This window comes from Molossus molossus, unplaced genomic scaffold, assembly GCF_014108415.1.
Source record: "Molossus molossus isolate mMolMol1 unplaced genomic scaffold, mMolMol1.p scaffold_m16_p_8, whole genome shotgun sequence".
In the NCBI taxonomy this organism is placed as follows: domain Eukaryota; kingdom Metazoa; phylum Chordata; class Mammalia; order Chiroptera; family Molossidae; genus Molossus; species Molossus molossus.
In genome coordinates, this window is record NW_023425402.1 from 13,451,946 (window position 1) to 13,478,281 (window position 26,336).

General features: G+C 49.9%; 1 protein-coding gene across 1 annotated transcript in view; it reads right to left on the reverse strand.

Annotated features, from left to right (window-relative positions):
• Positions 1-26,336, reverse strand: part of TRERF1 (transcriptional regulating factor 1) — a 205,130-nt gene that overhangs the window by 45,354 nt on the left and 133,440 nt on the right. Inside the window, exon 4 of the mRNA XM_036247866.1 lies at positions 13,838-13,952. The gene's annotated coding sequence lies outside the window, so the exon portion shown is untranslated. The remainder of the gene's footprint in view (positions 1-13,837; positions 13,953-26,336) is intronic.

Consider the following 26,336-nt stretch of genomic DNA (forward strand, 5'->3'; position numbering starts at 1 on the left):
TTGGGGTGGGGGGAGGGCGGAAGCAGAGCCTCCTAAAGATTCCAAGACATTTCACATGGAGAAGGCAGAGGGGGGCCTCTGCGGGGTAAGGCCACTCCAGCCAGGGACCAGGATGCAAAGTGGGCAGAGCCTTGCTGTTGGGGACTGAGCGAGGGCTTCAGCAGGGTGCCAGCTGGAGGCGTCCAGGCCTGGGCCTGCAGGAGGCTTCTCCCCTCCTGTCCCCGAGGACTTGGGGCTCGGGCCTTATGAATCAGCACCTGGGACTTTGGCCAAAGAAAGGATGCCCATCCCCACAGCTGTCCTGGGCAGGGCAGGGCAGGGCAGGGCAGGGGGAGGATGGGAGAGCTCCCTCCAGCCGTTTTGATGAAGCTCCAGGGAGTGTGGGGGTTTAGAGGGGAAGGGTGCTGGCTGGCAGGTAGATCTGGCCCCCTCGGCCCCACCCCCAGCATCAGAGTGAATTATAACCCTAAGAAAACACGTGCTGAGCACCTGTGGGCTCTGTTGCTATCACTCAAGCCCACACCTAGATGCTGAGCTGCCAAGAGCCTACAGCAGACTGGCTTCCACTGCGGGGTGATGGGGAGGGGAGTGGCTAGCATTGTCACTGGGACCCCCCTAAGACTTTAGGGGTTCAGTTCCCAAATGGAGCAGCAGGCTTGGCTTGGTCTGTGGCCTTCAGAGACAACAGACTGTAAAGAAATCAAAAGTCCCTGGACACCCGCAGCCCCAGAGATGGGATGGGTGTCTCGGGAAACCACTCCCCCCTCTTTCTGGAAAACAGCTCACGGTTCACGGGGTAACAGCCTGTGGTGCTGCCTTGTGCTTGGGTGTCTGCTGGTGTCACCTGGCCCTCCTGCCTGTTTCAGATGGGAGGTACCCCGGTCATGACGTCGGTCCACACTCAGGCATCCTGTAAAGGGCGGCAGCAACATGGGGCCTGTCCTCGGGCAGTGCCACGGCCCCCTGGCTCAGAGCTCTGCGACTTCTGGGGACATCCTGGGAGCCAAGAAACGAACCAGAGGGGCCTCCGGCCCAGCAGCAAGCCCCACGTTTCTTCCTCCTCCAGGCCCCTGAGGACTGAGTTCTGTTCTCTTCTAGAGACGATCAGCAGCCATCACTCACCCCCCTACCTTCCCCGCGGGGTGACCTCGCGAGGGCAGCCTTCTCAACCATTGAGGGGCTCCTCGTTCAAGGGTCCGGAGAGCCTCGCCCTCCCCAGGAGGGCCTTGAGCAGGCTCCCAGGGCCCATGGGAAGTGCAGAGGAGGGAACAAGGGGCGAGCCGACAAGGGAGCAAGTGGGGAAGACCCTGCAAGAGACGAGCCAATGGAGCTGCTGAGACCAGCTGTTGGGGGGACCTGCTCCCAATCACCGTGAGCCAAGGTTAAGGAAACTGTGCTTTAATTTACAGATGTGTCAGTTCAGGATCAAGCTGGAAGTGAACATTCTCCGTTAGCCCCTCACCTGACATCCCTGCTGGTAGGAATTTTGTGTGCGGGTGGTGGGAAGACCCCAAGGGTGGTTTCCATCCACCAAACGGCACTAGGAGGCCTCAGGGAATCAAGAGGGTATATTCTCCTTTTCTAGGTTTGCTCCCTCCTCTGCTAACCCCTGGGAAGTCCCCAAACCTGGCTGGACTTGCTCCAGACACTGATCCTACTGGTCATCGGCCCCATTATCTCACTGTCCCAATCTCTGGCCAAAACAACTTCCTTTACAAAAGCAGAGTCCTGAAGCCAAGCATCCACAGGGGCGCGGCAGAGAGGCTGTGGAGACACCGTGAGGACCAACGCTGGGTGAAGGTTCCACAGGCCCGCCACCTTGGGTGCTGTATTTTTCAACCAACACTAGATGTTAAGTTCTACAGGAGGAGAATTTTCCCTACCGCTGTTTCACTGTCTCTCCCTCCCTCCCCACCACGCCACGAGCAGTGTTGAAGCCGAAGCAGATTCACGCAATGTTTACAAAACGCACCGAACAAGTTTGTCAAACATCAACCCTGTGTACAGGGGTGAAGAGCAGGAAGTGAAGGGTCAGGCCCCTTTTCAGGGAGCCGGCGTGGTCCAGCGTTAAGGCGAGGACGCCAGCCTAAGAATGTCCCCCACTGCGCAGGCGTCCTCCAGCCTGTGCAGAGGGGGTGGGGGAGGCGGGCTGCAGCGGGACTACGATGCTGCTGAGCAAATGGGAAGGAGAACGAAACGATGGCTAACATGGGTGCTAGCCTCAGGACAGGCAGGGCGCCAAGCCCTTCACGTGCCCCTCACAACAACACACCAGGTGGGAACACTTGACCACCTTGCCAACTTTTAAAAAATATATATATATTCATTGATTTTTTTTTTTTTAAATCCTCATCTGAGGATATTTTCCCATTTTTTGTTCAGACAGAGTGGGAGGGAGAGAGAGAGAGAAACATCAATGTGAAAGGGACACATGAAGTGGCTGCCTCCCGCACAACCCAACCAGGGCCGGGGACAAATTGCAACCAAGGTACATGCCCTTAGCGGGAACCGAACCCGGGTCTCTCTGGACTGCAGATCGACGCTCTAACCGCTGAGCCAAACTAGCCAGGGTGATTTTTTTTTTTTTTTTAAGAGAGAAAAAGGGAGAGAGATAGAAACATTGATTTGAGGGAGAACCTTCGATCAGCTGCCTCTTGCACGCGCCGCACTGGGGATGGAGCCCACAACCCAGCCACGTGCCCTGATCAAGGAACAAACCGGGACCTCTCAGTCCACAGGACCACGCTCAATCCGCTGAGCCACACCAGCTGGGCTACCCTGGCAACTTCTGATGAAAGTTCTCAGATGTGCCCCCTTATAAATCTCTGTGAGAATTTCTTTAGGATATACACCCATGAGTTTAGAATTCCCTTTCTAATAAGTTGGTCACAGCAGAGACTCATAACATGACCCATGCAAACGATTTCTAGACAAATGTAGACACTGTAGTATTGTTTGAATAGCCAAAGGCTAAAAACACTCCAAATGCCTTTCAATAAGGGATTGGTTAAGCAGAATCATGGAATAACCACACAATGGAATATCATACAGCTGTTAAAAAGAACACAGAGTCCTGGCCAGTTTGGCTCCATGGCTAGAGCATCGGCCTGTGGATCAAAGAGTCACGGTTCGATTCCGGTCAGGGGCACACACCCCAGTTGTGGTTGGGTCCTCAGCCCTGGTCGGGGTCATGGGAGGCAACCAATCGATGTGTCTCTCTCACAATGATGTCTCCCCCAACTCTATATGAAGATAAAAATAGAAAAATATCCTTGGGTGATGACTACAAAACAAAAACACAGAAATTATGAACTGGTATGGAAAGATATCCAAGGTTAAAATAGGATATATAGCTCTGGCCGGTTTGGTTCAGCGGTTAGAGCGTTGGCCCGCAGACCAATGAGTTGCGGGTTTGATTCCAGTCAAGGGCACGTACCTCAGTTGCTGTTTGTCCCCAGCCATGGTAGGATCGTGTGGGAGGCAGCCAGTCGATGTGGCGCTATCACATCAATGTTTCTCTCTCTCTCTCTCTCTCCCTTCCCCCCACTCTATCTGATAATAAGTAGAAAAATATCCTCAGGTGAGGAACTTTTTTAAAAAGCAAATAAAATAGGATATACATATGTAAATATTGATTGTCATTCTTCACAGATGTTATGGTTCCATGAAGTTGCCACAAACACTGAATGAGCGAGCACTGTACCTTGCTTCTCAGGGAAACACAGGGTTAGGCTCCTACAAGCCTCCGGTTATAACATTTTCATCAACCGATCAATACATAGTCTTGTTTAGGTGTGTTTCTGTTTAAAGACACCTTATTTAATATACACTGTTGATTCATTAACACTGACCTCGTGGCCGATAGCACTGTAACTCGTCTGAACGAAGCTTAGCTCACACGTATTTTCTCTCCAGGGCACATCACAGCCTTCCTGCCCCCTAGGAACCTTAGCACTTCAACACTACGCTGGGGGCTATCGGAAACAGCAAACTCATCAACAAAAAGCACAAAAATGTGAAAAAAAAGTTCACAAAACAAAAAACACAGCACTATGTAGACCAAGAGACGGACACTTGCCTACGGCACAAAAGCTGAAACAGGACGGCCAAGCGTCTCCTTCCTCGGCCTCAGCCGGGTACCAGGCCGCTTCAGTTCTCGCTGCGCTGTGCATGTCCCCCAAGGACTGCGGAAGCCCCGCCAGCGTCGATTTTGAGGTTACAAGTGAGTGTCAGAGGGTGGGAGAATTTGAGAGTACAGAATCAGCAAACAGTGGGGACCGACTATATACGAGCTTGTTACGCATAAAAACAATCTGGAAAGATGCAAGAAACTAGTAACAGATGTCCATGGGGAAGGGGTGTCTCTGGGCTGAGCAGGAAGAAGACTGGGAAGGAAACTTCATTTTACAGCTTTTAATATTTTTTTAAATTATTGAACCAGGGGAATCAATTACTTCTTCAACCCCCCCCACCCCACACACACACAGATATAATAAAACAGTGAAAAAACCTGCATGTACACTTAAAAGCAGCATATCCATGCCTTAAAATTCTCCTTTAACTTAAAACATAAATATCTCACTAATGTTCTCCTTTGCTTACAGAGGTCTGCATCTGTCTTTCATGACCCTGGAGGTCAGAATTATTTTCTCTATTTGAAAGATGAGAGAATTTACAGGCAGGGGATGGTCTGCCCCAGGTCACACAATCAGTGACAAAGGGGAGGCCTCCAGCCCTCGGAGGCCAGGAGGAGGCTTCCTCTGGCGCTCTGCAGCCTGATGGGCGCGAAGCTCTACCCTGACTTCCGAAGGAAGAAAGCTGGTTTATACCACAGTACGGACACGCCCTGGGAATCTGGCCATCGGCCCCTAACAACCCTCCACCCTCTAGCACACAGCCATGAACTCGGAAGTATGGAAAAGAAACTGATGTATTTTATAACAAAAACCTTTCTAGACTTCTTTTTTACTCGGCAGGAGCTTTTCACTGGAGAGGAACAAAGGTGTTCTGTGGCAGGCGTCTTCCTCGCACAACTGCCGAGACCACCGGCTCTGCAGACCGAAGACCAGAGTTCAAATCTAACTCTTCCACCAGCCAAGTGAGGACCTGGCAGGCCAATCTCTTTTTTTTTTTTTCCCTCAATTTTGACATCTGTGAAAGAGGAATAACACTACCAACTGGTCCAGGTTTGGGGGGAATATTAAACAAGAGAACACGGGACCTGTGTGGTGCCCAGAGGACTCAGAGGCTCACCGTCCCGGGCGGGCGGGGCTCCTTTTGTTTTGTTTGACTTGGGTACAGTATAGATCAGGCTCAATGACTCAGTTGTGACTGAATCAGTTTGGTTATTTGTTTCCTGGGCAACCTCCAGCCCTCCCCCTTTGTCTCCATGAGCCGATGGCGCTTGTGGGCAGGAACTGGCACAAGTGGACACAGGAAGGAAGAGAGAAAACCTCAGTATTCGGACCCTTTGGGGAGGGACCACCAACCTCACTTGCCCTGACACCCTCTTTTTGTTTGTTTGTGGTAATCCTCACCCCAAGGATATTTTTTTCATTGGTTTTTAGAGAGTGGAGGGAGGGAGAGGAGAGCGAGAAATACCGGTATGAGAAAGACACACTGACTGGCTGCCTCCTGCACGTGCCCCCACCCAGGCCGGGGATTACACCTGCAACCCATGCAAGCTTCCTTGATGGGGAATCGAACCGGCGACCCTTTGGTGCGAGGGCTGACGCTCTAACCGCAGAGCCACACCAGCCAGGGCGCCCTGAAATCCTCTGAGAGAACCGCTGCATCAGGACATTCACTGTCCCCACGCTGAAGATCCAAAGACATGACGGAATGGCCACAGCGCGGTTAGTGTCACTCACTAGGCAGAGAGACACACGGGAGCGCGTGTGCTCGTGTGACGGGCTCGCTGCTGGAGGCGGGCTCTGGGGCAGGCCAGCCTCTGCAGGGGAGGCCCACCGTTCCCCAGGCCCCGTGCATTCAAGAGGCGCCTCCGAGGAGCTCTGAGCGTGGCCTGGCTCAGGCCCAGTTGTCCACCGTGCTTACTGGTGATAAAGAAGGTGTTCTGCTCTCTGGGGCCCAGCTCTCAAGCAGCTCAAGACCCCAGGAGAGGAAAAGAGAAGTCATTCTTCAGTGGCCATCTAAAGCTTAAGAATATCTGTAGTTCTCATGAAAGAAAAAAACGTTTAAAGGGAGGGCACCCCCGTGACCCGCAAGAGTCATTTCATTCCCCCCAGGACACCAGATAAGGAGACAGTCTACTTCCCTTCCTGTTTTGAGGGGGCCCCCAGCTCAGATTCCAGGAAATTGGCAGTAACTCTGTCCTATCTGCCTCTCTGCCTGCTGAAAAAAAAACGCCCCACTTTAAAGGAACTTGGGACACCCTGTCAGGCGGGGCTGTCCCAGGGAAGCAGGCTGGGTGGCCTTGGTGGCCCCCATCTGCTACCTGACCCGATGGGCAAACGACAGTCTCAGTGGAAGCTACTCCCTCAAAGCCCACACCAGCCTCACAGACACTAGAGAAGGAAAAACCAGGCCATCTAATCCTTAGCACTGCGGAGACACTCTGACACCCACTGCCTGGCCACGGGGCAGCCCCAGCAAGAGGTTGTCGTCCCAATCTGAGCTAAGCTCTGGACGCTCTGAGCAGATTTCTCAAGGAAAACACGAGCTGGGATGAAGCAGAATGAGGGAGATGAGAGACGGAGGCCTGGTCCCAGGCCAAAGAACCCCCAGAAACCACAAAACCACTGCCACTAAAATGAGACCAGACCTCCACGTGGCTTGAGTGTTCTCCAGAAATACAAACAAGAAGGCCTCATGGAGTGCAAGGAAAGAAACTCCTATTCATTCCTACGCCATCGATAAACGTCAGCGTTCTCTGGATAGCTCTCATTTTGTCCTCCTTGTTCCCCGTTTCTTGGTCTCCTGGACCTAAACCAAGTCTCCCGGTCCCCTCCCTGTGTGCACACAGGTTCTCTCCCTCCTCATGGGACACTCACAGGAAATGTAAACATTCTCAGATGAGGTTCTTTCAAGCCCACTTCCCCTGCCCTCCACCCCACCCCCACCCAGTTGCTGTGTATTCAGGAAATGCAAACCCAATTAGAGATTACCCAGACCAAACAGAAAAGGAGACCGGCCCTGTGACTTTGTTGGGCAAATGACTTCCCTTCCCTACACCTCGGGTTCAGCTTCTGCAGCACAAGGAGCTTGGACCCAATGGGCCACAAGGAGGTCCTTCTGGCTCTGACCTGCGAAGGCTCAGCTGGACGAACCTTCCCAGATCCTGCCTGACACAGGGAGGGGTACCCCACAATCCTGAGCCAGGAGACTGAGGCAGGAGGGTTTCCCACCACTGACACCTGACCCCTACGGATCCCAGCCTAGTCGGGGGGGCAATGGGAGCAGGACCCCTGGATTTCAGTCCCAGTTCTGCCATCTTTTCAGAAGAGGAGTGCAGTGAGTGGAAGGGTTTATCAGAGCCCCTTAAGCTGCAGCTAGAGTGTTTTAACTAAAAATTAATAATGTAAGCCCTGGTCGGTTTGGCTCAGTGGTTAGAGCCTCGGCCTGCAGTCCAGAGAGACCTGGGTTCGGTTCCCGTTGGGAGCGCGTACCTTGGTTGCGGTTTGTCCCTGGCCCTGGTTGGTCATGAGGGTGGCAGCCACTCGATGTGTCCCTTTCACGTTGATGTTTCTCTCTCTCTCTCTCTCTCTCTCTCTCTCTCTCTCTCTCCCTTCCACTGAACAAAAAATGGAAAAAAATGTCCTCGGGTGAGGATAAAAAAATAAAATAAAATAAAAAATAATAATGTATATGATTACTATAATAAAGATGTAAAAAACAATTTCTGCAGGGAGACCACCCAGCAGTGAGAAGGAGCTGACGGTCCGTCTCCACACAGCATGTAAAGACTCAGTTTCCAGCCGATTCTGCTGGCTTTTACGTGGCCATGCAGGCTTACGAGTCCTTTGCCTGGGAGCTTCCTGTCTCTATACCCACAATAACCCTGGCTCCCCAAATCCTCGGACAGCCCCCGACATGAAGTGCCCCTACTTCCCGGTTCTGGAAAATTCTCCACATCTGCGTTAGGACAACCCCGTTTGCTGTGCTGGGCTTGGCCAAGGAAGAGAACTGAACCTGGGCGTCACTGAGGAAGACTCTAATCTAGCAGCTGAGCTCCTCACGGGCAAGTCCATTGGATGGAGTAAGTAATCAACCTTGGCTCGCAGCTCTGAGTAAGTGAAATGGAGAAGGGACAGGAAGCAGGACGCATCACCGGGAGGGGCTATAACAGACTGAGGTTTGCAGGCAGGGCTGGGCCGGGCCCCCCAGCTGGGTCCAGACTACCCAGGACATTATCTTGGGGGCTGTGGAGAAAGAAGAAGCCTCACCAGCAGCACCAGAGCTCAGGCGCCCAGAAACCCTCCCCTTTCTAGACAGATGAGTGATCCTGGGACAAAGATGACAGGTGGCTGACTCCCAACTATTTTTTTGAACTCACAGACTGAATTCTTTAAATTTTTATTATTATTTTTTAATCCTCACCCGAGGATATTTTTCCATTGATTTTTCAGATAGAGTGGGAGGGAGGGAGGGAGGGAGGGAGGAAGCGAGAGAGAGAAACAGTGATGTGCGAGGGACACATCGACTGGGTTGCCTCCTGCATACCCCTGACCAGGGCCGGGGACGAACCATAACCGAGGCACATGCCCTTGGCCGGAATCGAACCTGCGACTCATTGGTCCGCAGGCTGATGCTCTAACTGGTGAGCTAAACTGGCCAGGGCTGGACTGAATTTTTTAAAAAACAAAGTTGCCAATCCCTGTTTTACTGAGTTGGTGGCCAGTTTCCTTGTTAGCTGCCTCGCCCGACCTGTCCCTGGGCCAGCTCCTGCCTCCCCTGACCACTCAAGGGTATCGCGCTGTCCCCGTTGAAATCCACTCCAAGCACCTGACGCGTAATCTTAGCAAGGTGCTTTATCCTTTGTGAACTTTTTGGTTCTAAAGTCTTTTTCAATTAAGAGAGTTTATGTTTTAGAGCAGTTTTAGGGTCATGGAAACCCTGTGTGTTTTTTTATACCACTTACCCACCACACAAGCCAGAGTGCTACAAATAGCAGGTGCTGAAAAAAGTTGTTGCCTGACAGCGAATCAGGAAGTGATGCAAATCTGAGTGATATAAAGCCACTTACTAGAAGGGAGTGTGTGAAATAAAGTGTCACATCAGTGGCAAGAATGAAAGCCAAATGGACGGTGCAGACCACCCCTCCTACCCCTGCTAGGCAGGTGCCCAGCAGAGTGGCTGTCCATCCCCTAACCTGGGGGCTCCACAAGGGAAAGTCCCCAGGGATGGTGTCCTGAGGCGCCAGCCCCCTCACGGCTCCGTGACAGAGGGACCTCGAAGGGAGGGCCGAGATGCTGGGTGCCCCATTTCTAGAACCCATGCAAACTCTGGCCAGACCAGTGTGCTCTGTTTTTCCCTTGTATTATTTTAGAAACACCCCAGTTTGAAGAACATAACAGTGAGGCTGGGAATCCCACACGGACTCAGACTTCGGCTCCACTTTGGTCACATTCATTCACCCGTGGTCAGCGGGACAGCGGCACTGAGCAAGAGCGCGGCTGCAGGCGTCTGTTCTCAGTCGCAACAGTATTAGCGTCCGTGGACTGGGCGCCTTCCTTGCTCCGAGCTCATGTTACGAGCCCTCTGTACATCGTCTCACTCAGTTCTTGTCCGTGTTACAGATGAAGAAACCGGAGCGCAGGGAGACGAAGCTAGTGAGTGGCACAGCTGGTCGCAAACTCAGCCCTTCTCCCTGCCCGGAGCCCCGAAGTCTCATCACGGCGCACCGAGGCTCCCCTCTGATGGAAGGCACACCACCGTGAGAAGGGAACACCGAAAGCAGGAAGGACTGGGGACACAGGGAGAAGGAGGAGACAGTAGCTCGAGGCCAGGAAGCAGCCGGGGTCTGGAGAAGGCGCACACGGGACAGGCTATGGGTCCAGGAGGCCAGCAGGGCGGGAATGAAGCAGGAACGTGCTGGTGGCCGCCGGAGAAACAAGCCACAAAATATGCAGAAGCCATTTCCTCTCTCAAGGAAGATAAACAATGGATTCATAAACAAATTTTACAAAGCCGTCCAACTATTTAAAGCATTCTGGTAGCAACTCCTATCCTTTGTGAGCATAAAGCTAAATCCCCCCAAAAGTGGTCAACAGTTATTCTGGGGAAAGGAAAGGGACACACTCCTTCCCGGTCTGTCACCTGCCAGCCCTGTGACTGTGTCCTCTCTTCCGCGAGCAAGGAACAGTCATTCCCGTCTCACATGCTAGAGAAAAAATATACCCTACCATATACCCTTGGCCATATACCCTTCTTGACCTTCCCAATTGAAACAACTAACACGCCGGATAAAGTTTTAAATATAAAATTTGTACACACAGTGCTGAGCTGGTACAAACGAAAGGATTCTTCAAAGAACCACAACAAACCGAAAGCAGGAACCTTGGGAGGTCATCTAGCAGCAAAGTTGGCCTTTGCCCTGAGGGTTCCTGCTGAACCCTAGATATTCTGAGTTTCCCATGAGAGCTGCACAGGGTTCAGGAAACAGCAGGGAGAAGCCCGATCCCTCCATCAAGCTGGGACTCCAAAAGGAACAAAGTATAACACAGCAAATCTTTCCTGAAAATCTGACCAAAAACTGGACCTCACACAGGTTTGCAGTTTGAATTCGGTTTACTTCCGTAGCCAGAAAAGCCTTAGGTAGAAAATTAAAGTGATTTTTGGTTGTTAGTGCTCTCAGACAACTAGCAGGCTTTAATGCAAATCCTCTCTGGAAAAAACCACTGTCAACCGGACATCAAATAATTCTCCAAGATGAAGTTGCAACAAAAGCGAGCAGCTCACAGAGACGACGGAAGACAGTAAGGTAGAAGAAACAGCAGACGGCACAGTCAGACCTGCGAAGATTTCAGGTTCTGGAATTACCAGACACGGAACCCTACAATTTCCAAACAGCTACTTCAATACAGTAAAGAGATAGAAAAAGAAATGTGCACTGTGAACAAGAAATGAGAGACCAGAAAATCACCAAGCAGATTTGAAAAATGATGAGCCGGAACCTCTAGAAGCGATAAAGGAACTGAAAGGGAAAATAATTCAATGGATGGATTAGATAGCATTTGAGACGCAGAATAAATTGGTTAAATGGATGACAAATTTGAAGAAATGATTCAGAGTTCACAGAGAGACCGAGATTAAAAATGTGAAGTAGAGGGTAAGCAGTCCAGGGACTAGCATGAGAAGGTCTACCATAAGGAAGAGGAGATATTAGAATGGGGAAGAGGTGACATTCAAAGAAGAAAAGGGTGAGAATTGTTTCAGAATTGTTGAAAGACACCCATCTTCAGATCTAGGAATCCCAACGTACCCATGCAGAATAAGAACAGAAATTCACACCCAGTTCCATGACAGTGAAGCCACGGAACAGAGAGAAACGCCAGGTCAGCCATAAAGAACGGCAATCAGACTGACAGCCAACTTCTCAATGGCAACACTTAGAGCCAGAGGCAGTGGATGAACAGCTCCAATGACCTGAGAGAACAGAGCCAGGAAAGCTACCTTTCAAAACTGAGAGCAGAATAAGATATCATCAAACCAACAAAAAGAAAAACCCAAACCAAACCAGAAGAGAAAAGACTTGAGACCCTGTTACCCAATAGTCTTTCACTGAAGGATAATGCTAAAAGATTTACATTGGGGGAAGGAGCATGATCTCAGATTCATGAAAGTATGGTGAGAAAAGACACTGATAAGCACATGGGTACATCTATACAAATCTGCATAAAACAATGTCTCACTCGTAGCGGGAAACGGGATAGAATGAAAACACAGGATACTAACTTTACACAAATTGGGAGAGGCAGTGTATAGTTCCTGCATCGTTTGGGAGGAAGGTAATACCAGACACTGGTTAATTTTAGACTTTGTTAAGTATGCCTGTTAAAATAGCTGTGTAACCACTGAAAGAACAGATGCAGAGAATATAACTTCCGAGTCAGAAGATGGAACGTAGAATGAGAGATGGAAACACCTCAACCTAAAAGCAGGCCCAGCCGGTGTGGTTCAGCAGTTGAGCGTCAACCCACACACCAAGAGGTTACTGGTTCGATTCCCGGTCAGGCCACATGCCCAGGTTGTGGGCTCAATCCCCAGTGGGGGGCATGCAGGAGGCAGCTGATTGATGTTATCTCTCATCGATGTTTCTCTGTCTCCTTCTCCCTTCTTCTCTCTCTAAAATTAATAAAGAAAAAGCAGAAAAAATGGGAAGTATATCAAGATGGTAGAAATGAATCCCAGTTCAGCATTAAGATACACCTCGTCTAAACATCTGTGCAGCCAACAGCATCGCCTTAAAATGCATAAAGCACAATGTTCGGTGCTGCGAGGAGAAACAGACAAGTCCAGGGGGAGATCTGTGCACATGTCTCTTAATAATCGACAGATTAACCAGACAAAAAGGGAAAAGAACACATTACAGATGAGTTGAACGGTACAGTGAATTAACTTTGAGGCTCATATACAGAAAACTATACTCAATAATCAGAGAATACACATTCTTTTCACTCATGGAACATTTAAGAGAAAAAGTAGAAAAAGATAAAATATCAACAGGGAACACAGAAGTGGCTTAGTGCTTATTTCAAAATCTCTCTAAGAATTTAAACCTATTTTGTCTTAAAAAAGAGACTTCGTCTTTCCTGTTTCACAGATGTGTCTCTAGCACAGTGACGGTCACAAAGGCGGCTCTCAATACATACAGAAGTCCTCACTGAATGTCATCGATAGGGTCTGCGACTTTAAGCAAAATGACGTAAAATGAAACCGACTGTACCAAAGGCTCACGGATACAAACAACAGTTGAGTTGCTGCAGCATCCCATCAAGGTTATACTGAAACAGCATTGAACAAAATGCTGCTGTTTGAGGACCAGCTGTACAAGGAAGAGTGAACGAAGGATCTCTGTCGAGAATCGCCCAGGTGAGCAACTGTAGGTAATGAAGTCCTTTCCCACGTGGAGGGGAACAGAAGGACCAGGTGAGTGGCGCCAGTCTCTAGGGAGAATTTATATAAAAAAGGAAAGGAGTCTGACAGCTTTCTTCAAACCCAAGGAGAGGCACATGGAAAAGCAGGGAAGGACAGAAATTACAGAGAGAAAGAATTTGACCCAGTATTCTCTCGCGCTCGTCCCTCAAGACATGTATCAGTTTCCCTCTTTCTCCAAAGCTCCAAGGGCACTTCTACTCTGTAACTTTCTAAATAAACTTTCCTTTGTAATTTGAAAAAAAAAAAAAAAGTTCCAACAATTCACTGTCTAACATTGGCTGGGAAATGGCCTGGCTGATCCTCTAAGGCCCTTTACAACCCTGTGTGGGACAGGAATTTCTATCCAGAATGTTCTAGGAGGCCCAGACCACAGACTGGCCATCTTTCCAATGCCACCTTATTCCAGAGATCCCTTCACTCCCAGATCCCTCGATCCCCAGTCCCTAAAGATCTGCCCAAGATCCCAGTTCAGAAGGTAGGGGAGGAATAATGAGAGCTTCAGTCCCCAGAAACTCAGTTCAGGGTCCCACCTGCTCCACCATCAGCCTCTCCATGAATGAGCAAAATGAGCACCTTCTGCCCCGCTGGCTGACACCCACTTTCTAAGTCCACCCATGTCCCAGGCAACGCCATTTATCCAGCACATGGCGATGGATTACAAAAGCACATAGAATCACTTAAAATGAACATTCCTAAGCTTCCGGAAGGAAAGCAAGCTCACCTTGACCTCCGCAGCAGATGGCTGAGTTGGGGGCCTGGCTCTGGGGGCTTCTCCTGCGGCCGGCCGGTCATGCTGCTCTCATGCTGCTGGGCAGGTGGGAAGAGGAGACCTGGTTCTGGGGCAAAAAGAGAAGGAAAGGTCACTTCTTCACCGTTTGCTCCTAGCTTTCCATGACCAGCCTGCAGAGGACACTATCCAAAAGCCCTGGGAGTCCCCGAGGCCGGCCTCACCCACTCTCGTGTCGTTGGGGAGCGGACAGGCCTGTGCTGGACATTTTCCCACGCCCTCCAGTGTGCCAGGCAGGGCTTTAAGGAATGAGGCTGCGAAGATGAACCACAGTCCCTACTCTCAGGAAACAGTCAAGACAGAGACAGAGACGTGTTTCATTGTAATATTACGTGGTAAGAGCTGTCATTTCCCCAAATTCATTCAACAGCCTACTGTCCCACAGGGGAGGGGGGCAGAACTGCTGGTCCAAGCCGGTTTGGCTCAGCGGTTGGAGCCTCGGCTTATGGACCAGAGTCTTGGGTTCGATTCCAGTCAAGGGCATGTACCTCAGTTTTGGTTCGGTCCCTGGCCCTGGTCGGGGTTGTGCAGGAGGCAGCCAGTCGATGTGTCTCTTTCACATCAATGCGCCCCCCCTCCCCCCATTTGAAGATAAATGGAACAATATCTTCAGGTAAGAATTAAAAAGAAAATGAACTGCTAGAAAAAGTGAAAAAATATTCACATTCAAGCAGAAGCCTACTTTTTTTTTTATATCCTCACTTGAGGACATTTTTCCATTTTTTGTTCAGATAGAGTGGAAGGGAGAGAGAGAGAGAAACATAGACATGAAAGGGACACATCGAGTGGCTGCCACCCGCACAACCCAACCAGGGCCGGGGACAAACGGCAACCGAGGTACCTGCCCTTAGCAGGATCCGAACCTGGGTCTCTCTGGACCGCAGGCCGACACTCTAACCGCTGAGCCAAACCAGCCAGGGCACAAGCCTACTTTTTAACTGTTCGATTCAACTGATGACCTTGTCGCACGTGAAAGTTTCGAAGTGCCTACTCCCAATTTCTGCGCTTTCGTTGTGACCGAGGAAGCTTGCAGACCATCCCCTGAACCATCGCTGAGTAGCATCACGATAGTAAAAGTTTATCAGATGCAACTTTCCTAAGGTGTCTGGCTGATCTTGGTTCAGAGAGGGTGGTTGGAAATAAAAATGAAGTTGAATTAACCCTCCAGACTACTATTCCGCGAGTTCATCAAGTCTCTCTCCAGGAAGGAGAGCCACGGAGGGACTCTGGGAAAGTGTGTCTTTAGGGGGACAGACAGAGGCAGCGGGTTCAGGTAAGAAGAGCAGATGTCTCAAGGAACCTGGTCAGAGCTGTGCCTGGAGCCCTGTCCTGCTCCATCTGGACTTTCAACCCTAACTGTGACAACCCCAGCCCTGAACATACATCACTTCCAACATGTCAAGGGAGCTGCTAGTATTCATTCCTTCTATTTAATGCTATAAAAATGATTTTTTTTTTTAATTGAGAAATCCTTTGTCTGTGACAGGAGGCTCCAAAAAAAAAAAAAGCTGTTGAGTGCCTGTTGCCTTAATACTTGAGGGAGAGATTACAAGTCATTTCCACCCATTTGAATGTTTGAGAGAAAGTGCTCACTCCCTCTAAACTCAGCTTTTAAGTAGTTCTTATTTTAAACTTTACAAGACGATAACTCTGCAGAAGAAAATTCTTTTCAAAGTCCTTTTTTTAAGAAATGCAAACACACATACACTCTCACTCCCGGCTTCAAATGCTAAATCATCTGCAATTTGGGAGTTTGTTGCTCGTGAAATTCCAGCGATAAGCACATCATAAACATTCCTATGGCTACAAATGCTTTTGATGCGACGGCTATGATGTTACGAAGATTATATAGCATTATCTCTGAATGTTGGTGCAGAGAAGGTTATGGAAATAACTATTTATGTACAAATAAGCCAGTATAGTAACTGGCAACCTGAACAGCAGACCGTGGCACGGGGTGGGAAGCGGGAGCCAGCTCGCCCAGCCTCCTTCCTCCAGCATGGGAAAGTAACTCTCCAAGGTTCCCACAGCAGCGGGAGTCCTTGGAACTCATCTCAAGGACAAGCGCTGTGCTTAGACAACCACTTGGTCACCTTTTATTTGTCAGGTGCTGGGCCGGGTCGTAGGGTTCTCAAGACAAGCTCTTCCTTCTTCCAAGAGGCCCAAGAGAGACATATAAACAGATAATTATAATTCTTCAGCCCTGCTAAGAAGAGTCTTTTGGCCAAAGTGAAGGGAAACGAAAGGAAGGGAAGGTAACTCGCTCACTCCACCTATCCAACCAACCATTCATCCATCCAATGTTGGCCGAGTGTCTAGTACATACCAGGCAAGTACAAGGGGCCAGGCCAAAAGACCAACATGGGCCCTGCCTTCATGGAGCGTATAGTCTAATGGGGGAAATCAACATTAATAGGTTAAAAATAACGGTAACTCTGTAACTATAACAGTGATGTGCTCTCAAAAAGTATGGCTACTGCTATAATAGCACATTACAGACACAGCATGGAAAAGGGTCAGCGGTCCTTCCCAAGGAACCAGTCTTCAATCTGAGCCCAAGAAGAAACTGGTGAAACAAAACAGGGAGGGCGGCAGAGACGAGACAGAGAAGGTGAATAGCCTGTGCAAAGGTCCTGGAACAAGATGCACGGCCCGCTGTAGCTACGAGAGGAGGCTCTAACAGGATCAAACAGGTTCTGGACCTTACACCATGTTTCTGTCGCCATCGCATTCGAGGCAAGCATCGAAGATGTGCAGGGTTGTCAAAAAGTGCCTGAGCCGATACCAGGAAAAGAAGGTGATATCTGCTCACGTCTCCCTCATCCTAGGCTGGCGAAAAGCATCCACTTTGTAAGGAGTTTTGGGACCATCTACGTTCTCTTCAACAGCAATAACCTGGCTAAATCCAGTGTGGCCCACAGTGGTAAAAACCAGTCGGTCAACGCCGACATAACACTGACAGTGAGTGTGGGTTTGGGGATGCAGACAAGCATTCTCTTATTAAAATTATTGCTGGAGAATTATTGCTGGAGAAGTCTCACGATGTATGTTACTTGACAGAAGGTCATACATTTAATGCACAGAACATGAGCTTTGGGGACAAGCAGACTTGTGTTCAAATCTGACCCTGTCCCTCCGTGGCCATTCTTCTGTAAAACAGGGTTAAGCAATGCCTTCTCTGCAGTGGTCCCAGGGACCTGAGCACACCGCCTAGCTCCCAGCAGGCCTTGGACAAGTGGCCGCATTACTATCACCTCACAACAGTGGGTGGGGACATCCATGCCTCTCCTTTGATTTGAGTATTAACAGAAACCCATGAAATGATTTCCCATCTAGTACAAGGGCTTAACGGCAGCTTTGCAAGGGCTCAGGGGTCAGCCACCACTGACCAAGGGGCCATTTCTCGGTGAGTGCCCCGAAGGGACCCCAGCTCTGCACCAGGGCTGTCCCTCACTGAGTCACACCTCACTGTCCCCAGAAGCAACCTCCCCAGAAGAATCCAGAAGGCAGGGTCTTCCCACTGACCCATCCTGCTGTCTGGGACTCAGTTTCCCTTCTGCACACTGGTGGTGAACAATGCTGCCTTACACACCACACTGTTGTTAAAGTTCAGGGGGAAATGAAGATTTAGGAGTCTTAGGAAGGGAAAAAATTAATATTTAATTGTAATTTAACACTTGAAATGGGTACCGAGGGGCCCAAACCAAAAAGGAAGGGTTCTCCTCAGCCACAGGGCAGTTTTAATTAAAAGAACAGCTCACAGGTCACCAGACCAGGGGGAGAGTACAGCCAAAGTACCAGGATGAAACGGTGGAGCCTCTGAAATGGGAGGCAGGGCCAAATGAACTGTAAGAATTCCCCATGCCACCCACAGTACATTAGAAGTTGGCACAGGTTTTTAAAAGCAGGAAAAGGAGGAGAGGGAAGAGAAAGAAAATGAGGAGGAAGAGTTAAATGTAGATTTAATCTAAGAACATGAAGAAACAGCGGGGAGTCCTGGCCGGTTTGGCTCAGCGGTTAGAATGCCGGCCTGCGGTCCGGAGAGACCCAGGTTCGGTTCCCGCTAAGGGCATGTACCTTGGTTGCAGTTTGTCCCCGGCCCTGGTTGGGTCGTGTGGGTGGCAGCCACTTGATGTGTCCCTCTCACATTGATGTTTCTCTCTCTCTCTCTCTCTCTCTCTCTTCCTCTCTCCCCCTCCCACTCTATCTGAACAAAAAGTGGAAAAATGTCCTCGGGTGAGGATAAAAAAAAGGAAACAGCAGTGAGAGTAAACAATGCAGTGAGAAATCTGAGACTCCACTCACTTGGGGACCAACCATTCTGTCCATTGAGTTCTATGTAGAGATGATGGTGACCTGGAATAAAACCTAATTTTTTTTTTATCCTCACCCAAGGACACTTTTCCATTTTTTTGTTCAGATAGAGTGGGAGGGAGAGAGAGGAAGAGAGAGGGGGAAACATCGATGTGAAAGGGACATACTGAGTGGCTGCCTCCTGCATGACCCAACCAGGGCCGGGGACAAACTGCAACCAATGTACATGCCCTTAGTGCGAACCGAACCTGGGTCTCTCTGAACCACAGGCCAATGCTCTAACCACTGAGCCAAACCGGCCAGGGCAAACCTAATTTTCAAATGAGACACCCCTCCCCCAACAGCCAGGGAGACCAGAAAGCTTTTTGGATGCAGGGAAAACTCCCAACTCCTCTCCAAACATCTCTCCTCTTCTTTGCTGGCCCATTCCCACTCCATGGCGGTTGGGCAAAGAATAATTTTCATGTACTGGAAGAGAGGATTCCTGCCTAGCTCATTACGAGACAGAGGCAGACCACTTGCTTTTTTTGCAGCTGGCTATTCCAGAACACAGAAGCTGGGCCATTCACATCAATATGACAGCAGTCCACACATTGGGAGCACATCAGATGGACTCATTGTGTAGGCAGACAATGGATGGCAGGCCACCATCCACTCTGAAACTTCCTCTGGCCTCTCATCCCTTTGCTCGCATTCCCAACAAGCTGGTCTTTCGGGTCTTCACACACTCTAAACTCTTTCCTACCCCAGGGCCTTTGCACATGGTGGTCTCTCTGACTAGGATGCTCCTCTCCTAGCTCCCCCCTCATTTATGTCTAGCCAGCTTTCAGGTTACAGCATCTGTGAGACTTCTTTGGCCCTCCAGAAATGTAAGTGTGTAGCAATACTTATTGTAATTGTAATTACAGTTGTAATTAATTAATTATGTGCTAAACAGGTTAGTATTCCCAGACTGTAAGCCCTACTAGGGCATGGGCAATGTCTGATTTTTCAGCCTTATGTCCCATGGGCTAGCTCAGCAGTTCTCAATCCTGTTTGCACATTAAAATCAACTAGGGAGATTTAAAAAACACAGACACCTGGGTTCCACCACAAACCTATTAAATAAGTGTTTAAAGCTTGCCGGGTGGTTGTAACATGTGGCCAAGGCTGAGAACCGCTGACTAGCTTACTCCAGGACACTGGGCTCCCATCCTAGAGCAATCTTCAAGCCGCACGGAGTTACAGCAGGACCTTGCTCCCTTTGCTACTGTGGATACAATGTATAATATAAATGTTCTCTTCCACCCCAGAGATTAAATTTGAGGAAATTCCCTAAGAGGGAAACAAACTCTTCATTGTTAGCAGGGAAATACTACGCCTTTCATTAAGTGCCCCTCCCACCGCCCCTCCCCCGGCACTCCTCTGTCCACTCACCCTGGTTTATCACCTTCATCCTCAGGGCCACAGGATTAACCTGATGTCTTCCTGAAATACACTTAAATAGTTGGGGTGAAGTCCCTTATTTAAAAAAACAATGAAACTGGGCCCAGCTACACTGTGCAGTAGAATGCAAAGCTTCACATTAAATTTCATTAAAACAGAGGAGTTCAAAGCCAGTTTGTGCTGGGTAAAGGCCCACCAGGCAACCCCCTGCCTAAGGGGCACTGGATGGGGGAGATCACTCATGGAGACGGGGTGGTTCAGGGGGTAGGTCACCTGAGCCGATCTGGCCTTTCCAGGGCAAACAGGGAGCAAACTGTCCCTAGCTCAGTTACCCTTACTGAAGAGGAGGGAGTAAGTGCTATGGTCTGAAGGTCTGTGTCCCCACCTCACAATTCATTTGTTGAAATCCTGACCCTCAAAAGTGAAGGTGTTAGGAGGCGGGCCCACGGGGAGGTGCTTAGATCACGAGGGTGGAGAGCTCATGAATGAAATCAATGCTTTTATAGAAAGACAGCTCCCTTCCCCTTCCTGGCTGTGAACCAGAAGACAGCGCTCACCAGAGCACAACCATGCTGGCACCTTGGTCTTGGACTTTCCAGCCTCCAGAACGGTGAGAAATGAATTTCAAATTTCTGTGGCTCATAAGCCACCCAGTCTGTGGTATTTCGCTACAGCAGCTCGAATGGACTAAGATGTGTGAAAACAATCCAACCTCTTATATAGCACACGAACTACAACCCTAATTCCTGATGATTTCACAAGCCCAGCCAAAAGCACTGTGCAGTGGGGCCCCACAACCCTGTGCAAAGCAAACTGTTGTTTAACCAATCGTAGGTTGAGCTTCCTTTACGCAGTGACTTTCGCATCCATGGGGACCACTCAGGGAACATAAGAATGAAGCTTCCCTTAGCACCCACTAGGTTGGCCATAATAATGAAAAAACAAAAGCAAACAAGTGTTGGTGAAGATGTGGAGAAGTTGGAACTCTTAGGCATCGCTGGTAGGAATGGAAAATAGTGTAGCTCCCTGGCCGAGTCTTCCCATATACCAAAGGCTTGCGGGTTCGATTCCCCGTTAAGCACGTACAGGAGACAACCAATTGATGTTTCTTTCTCTCTCTAAAAATCAATAAAAACAGCTCTGGCCGGTTTGGCTCAGCAGCTGGAGCATCGGCTTGCGGACCAGAGAGTCCCAGGTTTGGTTCCCACTAGGGGCACATACCGGGAAAAAAAAACGTCAACAAAAACATATCCTCGGGTGAATTAAGACAAAGGAAAGAAAATAATGCAGCCACTTTGGAAAACAGTATGGAGGATCCTCAGAACCTTAAACACAGAATCACTCAATAATTCTACTCCTAAGCACATAGCCAAAATAACTGAAAGTAGGTACTCAAAAACAAAAACGTGTTCGTGAATGTTCAAAGCAGCCTTTTTTTTTTAATCCTCACCCGAGGATACTTTCCCATTTCTCTTCAGAGTGGGAGGGGAGGAGGGAGAATGCGAGAGAGAAACGTAGACTTGAGAGAAGCCTATCGACTGGCTGCCTCCTGCAGGACCTTGCCCAGGGCCAGGGGCCGAACCACAACCGAGGTACATACGTGCCCTTGACCGTGATCGAACCTGAGACTCTCTGGTCAGCGGGCCGCCGCTCCAACTGCTGAGCCAACCGGCGGGGCCAAAGCAGCTTTATTCATAATAGCCACAAAGTGGAAATGACCCAAATGTCCCTCAGCTGACTGCTAGACAAACAGAGTGGCATTTCCATGCAATGAACAGCATTCGGCCAGGAAAGGGAGTGGAGTGCTGACCATGCTACAATATGGGGACCCTCGAAAACACTGTGTTAAGTGGAAAAAGTCAGACACTAAAGGTCACCTATGCTATGATTCTTTCTTAAGCACCCCAATATGTGAGACCATGGAGCCAGATCAGTGCTGCCAGGGACAGAGAGGATGGGGACTGGCTGCTTCATGGGTAGGAGCTGTCCTTCTGGGTGGAGGAGATGCCTTGAAACAGGCGAAGTGATGGGCCCACCTTGTGAAGGCACTAAATGCCACAGACTTCCACACTTTAAATGGCAAGTGGCTTATTTTATATGAATTTTACCTCAATTTCTAAAAAAAAAAGCTTCTTGAGCCTCATCCACCATGAGAAATTAACTCAGTAGGCCTGGGCTGGGCCCAAAGACCTGCTTTTGAAAAGAACATGATTCCAGCATGGCCTACAGGACAGGGCTGATTTGTGTAAACAATGCCTTTACTTTATTATTTTTTAATCCTCACCCAAGGATATTTTTACATTTATCTTCAGACAGACTGGGAGGGAGGGAGGAAGGGAGGGAGGGGGAGAGAGAGAGAGAGAGAGAGAAACATCGACCTGAGAGAGATACATCAATTGGTTGCTACCCACAGAACCCCATCCGGGGCCAAGAACGAACCGCAACCAAGGTACATGCCCTTGGCTGGAATTGAACCTGGGACACTGATCCTTGGGCCGACACTCTAATTGCTGAGCCAAACTGGCCAGGGCACGATGCCTTTACTTTAGATGAATCAGTAAACATTGCTGCTATTTCCTGAGTGCCAAGCATGTGCCAGGCACTGGGCTTGGCGCTTGCAAATACAGTACCTCCGAATCACACTGCAGGGTAGGATTGATCAGTTTTCTTTCAGAGATGAGGGGACTGAGGCTCAGAGAAGGTAAGTTGCCCAGGGCACACAGCTGATCAAAATGGATTTGAACCAATATTTGTCTAATTCCTGACCATATTTTCCCTGTCACCCTACACTTAACACCAGTGTCCTTTAACAAGGCTTCCAAGTGGCAGAAATGTCATCATTGTGTGTATTTGTGCAAAATGCTCTTTGTTAGAGACATAGATCATCCTACTCAAAGTGTGGTCCTCAGTGTCCCCTGGGAATTTACTAGAAATGCAGACTGGCGGTCCTCACCCAAGGTTTGCCGAGTGTGACTCTGCTACTCTGCTATACCAGATGTCCGTGTGTACACCACAATATGAGCAGCACTGTCTCTCAGTGTGTTGTCCAACAGGGTAGCTGTGGCCACAAGTCACTATTAAAATTAATTAAAATGAAATAAACTTTAAAACTCAGTTCTTCCGTTGTACTAACCACGCGTGGCGAGTGGGGCCCACGCTGGCCACTGGGGAATAGCACACGTCCCTAACTGCAGAGTCCGCTGGACGGCGCTGCAGCAGAGGGGTACCGTGGCACTGCTGACGTTCGGAGAGGAATGATTCTCTGGGGTGCAGGAATTCCAGCATATGCTAGAACAGGAGTAGTTCTCATTCTGGGGTGACTGTGCCTCTCAGGGCTCACCTGGCAATGTTGAGACATTTTTTTGGTTGTCACAGCTGGGGGATTCTATTGGCATCTAATGGGTAGTGGCCAGGGCTGCTGCTAAACAGCCTGCTGTGCATAGGACGGCCCACGACAAGGAATCATCTGACCCAAAATGTCAAGGTGCGAAGGTGAGAAGCCCTGTTCTAGTAGTCAAGGCAACAGTCCTTCTCAGTAAAATACAGGCAGGGGACTCGTGATACCAATGTACCCCCCCACCCCGTTGACTGATTCAGAACCCCTAACCACACAGGTGTCTATTTTCACCAAAAATACAGAATAAGAACTTCCGGTTTCTAAAATAATCTCTAAACTCACAACTAAAATGAAGTCCCTACACTTCAAATCCCAAAAGCTGGGAAAGGCAGACGTTCATTGTTTGCACTGTTGTTTGGAATGTGTGATAAATTCCACAGGAAACCAGTCTGCCTGTTGGTTAGGTGTAGATATCATTCATTCATTTGTTCATATAGCTATTTATTTGAAAGTATTTACTGAGCACCTACTGCGTATCAGGTTTTCGCGCTGCAAACAAGATAGTGGATAAAAGAAGGCAGGTCCGCACCCTGCGGAGGCGAATGAACGACAGTACACAGAAAACAAATACACCAGCAATGTAACACTGGGTATAAGTGTTAGGAAAGAAAATAAGCCAGGGTAAGGAGACAGATGAGTGATGGGGGATGGGTATCTGAGGCTGCCTATCTGAAGAGGGACCAGGGAAGGTCTCCTGAGGAGACATCTAGGAAGAGACGTGAATGAGCTGAGACCGAACCAGGTAATTCAAGGTGGTGAGAGGATTCAGACAGAGGGAAGAGCAGGTGTAGGTCCTGCGGTGGAAGGAGACGGGTGGAGGCTGACTGCAAGGTCAGTGAGGCAGGCAGGGGCCAGGCGGTGGGACAGGAAACCACTGGCGGCTCTGGGCAGAGGGGAGATGGATTTGATTAACTTTTTACATGGAAAACAAATTACACGGGGACACTAGCAGAAAAGGTCAGACCAGCTACAAGGCTGCTGCAGTCTTCTAGGCAAGAGATGGTGATGACTCATTGTGAGTGAGTGAGTGAATGAATGAATGAATGAAACCATTAATATTAACACTAGTTCTCCACTTGGCCAATGCTACTGATATTCTGTCTTAGATATATCATGAGTAGACGAAGCAAGTTCAAGCTACTTCTATGGAAAAATGCGTTGTGGGTTCCAAATGATCAAGGTGGGCTGCAAGTGGGGGACTGTGTGGTCTGGGAGAAGACGGGAAAAGGGAGGTGAGGCCCAGGGCAGATTTGCGGGAAGAAAAAGGAAGTATTACCCAATTGTCCCCCTTTCTCCAGAGCCATCAGAGAAGGAGACTGAGAGGGGCCTTCCCGTCCCAGTTCTTCTAAGGGTTGTTGGGCATGGACGGATGAGACCCAGCTCTTGCACTACAGGCCCAGCGAAGGGAAGGGACCGGTCCCCTCAGAAGAACAGCACTGCAGCTGTGAGTGGAGGAAGGCAGGACCGTCTCTACTCCTGCGGCCTCTGAGGTTTCAGGGCAACAGCCACAGCGTCGGCAGATCCAGGGCCCCATAGACCAGCTGTGCCTCTTCCTCACCGCACAGCGCCAGGCATGCCACCCGATCTCCCTGGTCCTCTGTGAAACCGAAACAAGGCCCCGTCTCTCAGAGTGCTTATGAGAGGTCAAACCAGACGACGCCCATGCTGACAGCTTCTGGGTGCTCGCACCCTCTGGGGAAGATGCAGAATGTCCTGTCGTCCAAGGGCACAGGAGCTGGGGGCTGTGCTGTCCTCCTGTCCAGGCCCTTAGCTTTACCTGTCACTAATGCATCCATTCGACACACGTTTACTGGGTCTTAGGGCCAGCCTAAGGCCCTATTTGGAGGAAACAGAGTGAGAGCAGCCCCTACTCCCCAAGAACACATGGGCGGTCGGGACAGTGCATGGTGATCACTGCCCAGATTTTACACCTTTAAACTAGAGCCACTATGCCCTGGCCAGTTTGGCTCAGCGGTTAGCACGTTGGCCCGCAGACCAGAGAGACCTGGGTTCGGTTCCCGCTAAGGGCACGTACCCCGGTTACAGTCTGTCCCTGGTCCCGGTTGGGGTCATGTGGGTGGCAACCAGTTGATGTGTCTCTCTCACGTCAATGTTTCTCTCTCTCTTTTCCTCCCTCTCTCCCTCCTGTTCTATCTGAAGATAAGTGCAAAAATGTCCTCGAGTAAGGATGAAATAATAGATAGATAGATAGATAGATAGGTAAAGAAATAAACTAGAGCCACTAGCCCACACTCTGGGCCCACACCCTCCCCTCGCCCTCTGACTACTAGAAGCCTGAGTGTCCACCTGGGAACAGGGACCTACTCCTCTCCACACTGGCCAGCAGCCTGGTCCTTTCTCCGGAGTGGAAAGGAGGTGAGACAAAGGCAGGGCTGGCTGGGCAGATGGAAACTGGAGAAGCTTCTGCTTTCATCAAGTCCTCCTTCCAGCCCCACTTCCTCCCTCCGCTGGACGCGGCTCCAGGAGAAAGACTGAGATGGTCGGGCAGGACAGCCGCCGCTGACCCTTGCTCGCCTGGGCGCTGCGTCTTCCCGGAGCTTTAAAGGAGCATCTTGAGGAGATGGCTCCAGCTCTGAGTCATCGGAAGCGGAGAGGAGCCCTTGTAAAAATAACTCCACGTATGAGGCTCCTGTACTCACATCATTCAAGAGACAAAGAATTTAAAAGCAGGGCAGGAAGCAGAGGAGGAAAGTGTCATTCACATCAGTTTTCTTCACATGACAGGCAGCCAGAAACACTTGCCGAGCCCCCCCACCCCTTGCTCCTCGGAGTGATCCCAGAAGCTGGAGAGAGGGTCTTCTTTGCAATGACTCTCCCTCCCAGCCCCTTCATCTGTGCCCTCCAAATCTGAGCCTCCACGTAGCCTCTGCCAGGATCCAGAGGGCTCGCTTGTGCCCCCTCTGATGTCTTCCCTGAAACGGAATTCCCTCAAAGCCCCAAGCGCCTCCACCAAGCCCGAGGGGTGGCTCTGTGGCCGAGACTGTGCAGGAGGATTCTGGGAGGAGGCTGGCAGGGTTGGCCAGATCCCTGATGGCACCTGTGTGTGAGGGACTTCCTCCGAAGACCATGGGGTCCAAGGTGTGAGGACAGCCAGTGCGTGTGGCCTTGGCGCTCACCCGGTCACCCTCAGGGCTTTGTGGGCCCCAAGAGGGGCAGTGCTGCTGACTTGCTTCCCCTCGGCTTTCTGAAAGGTGCGAGTCTCTAGGGGTCACAGAGGTAAGGATGGGGGTTTGAGACAAGGAAGAGAGCCAAGATGGGAGAAGAGAGAGGCGAGAA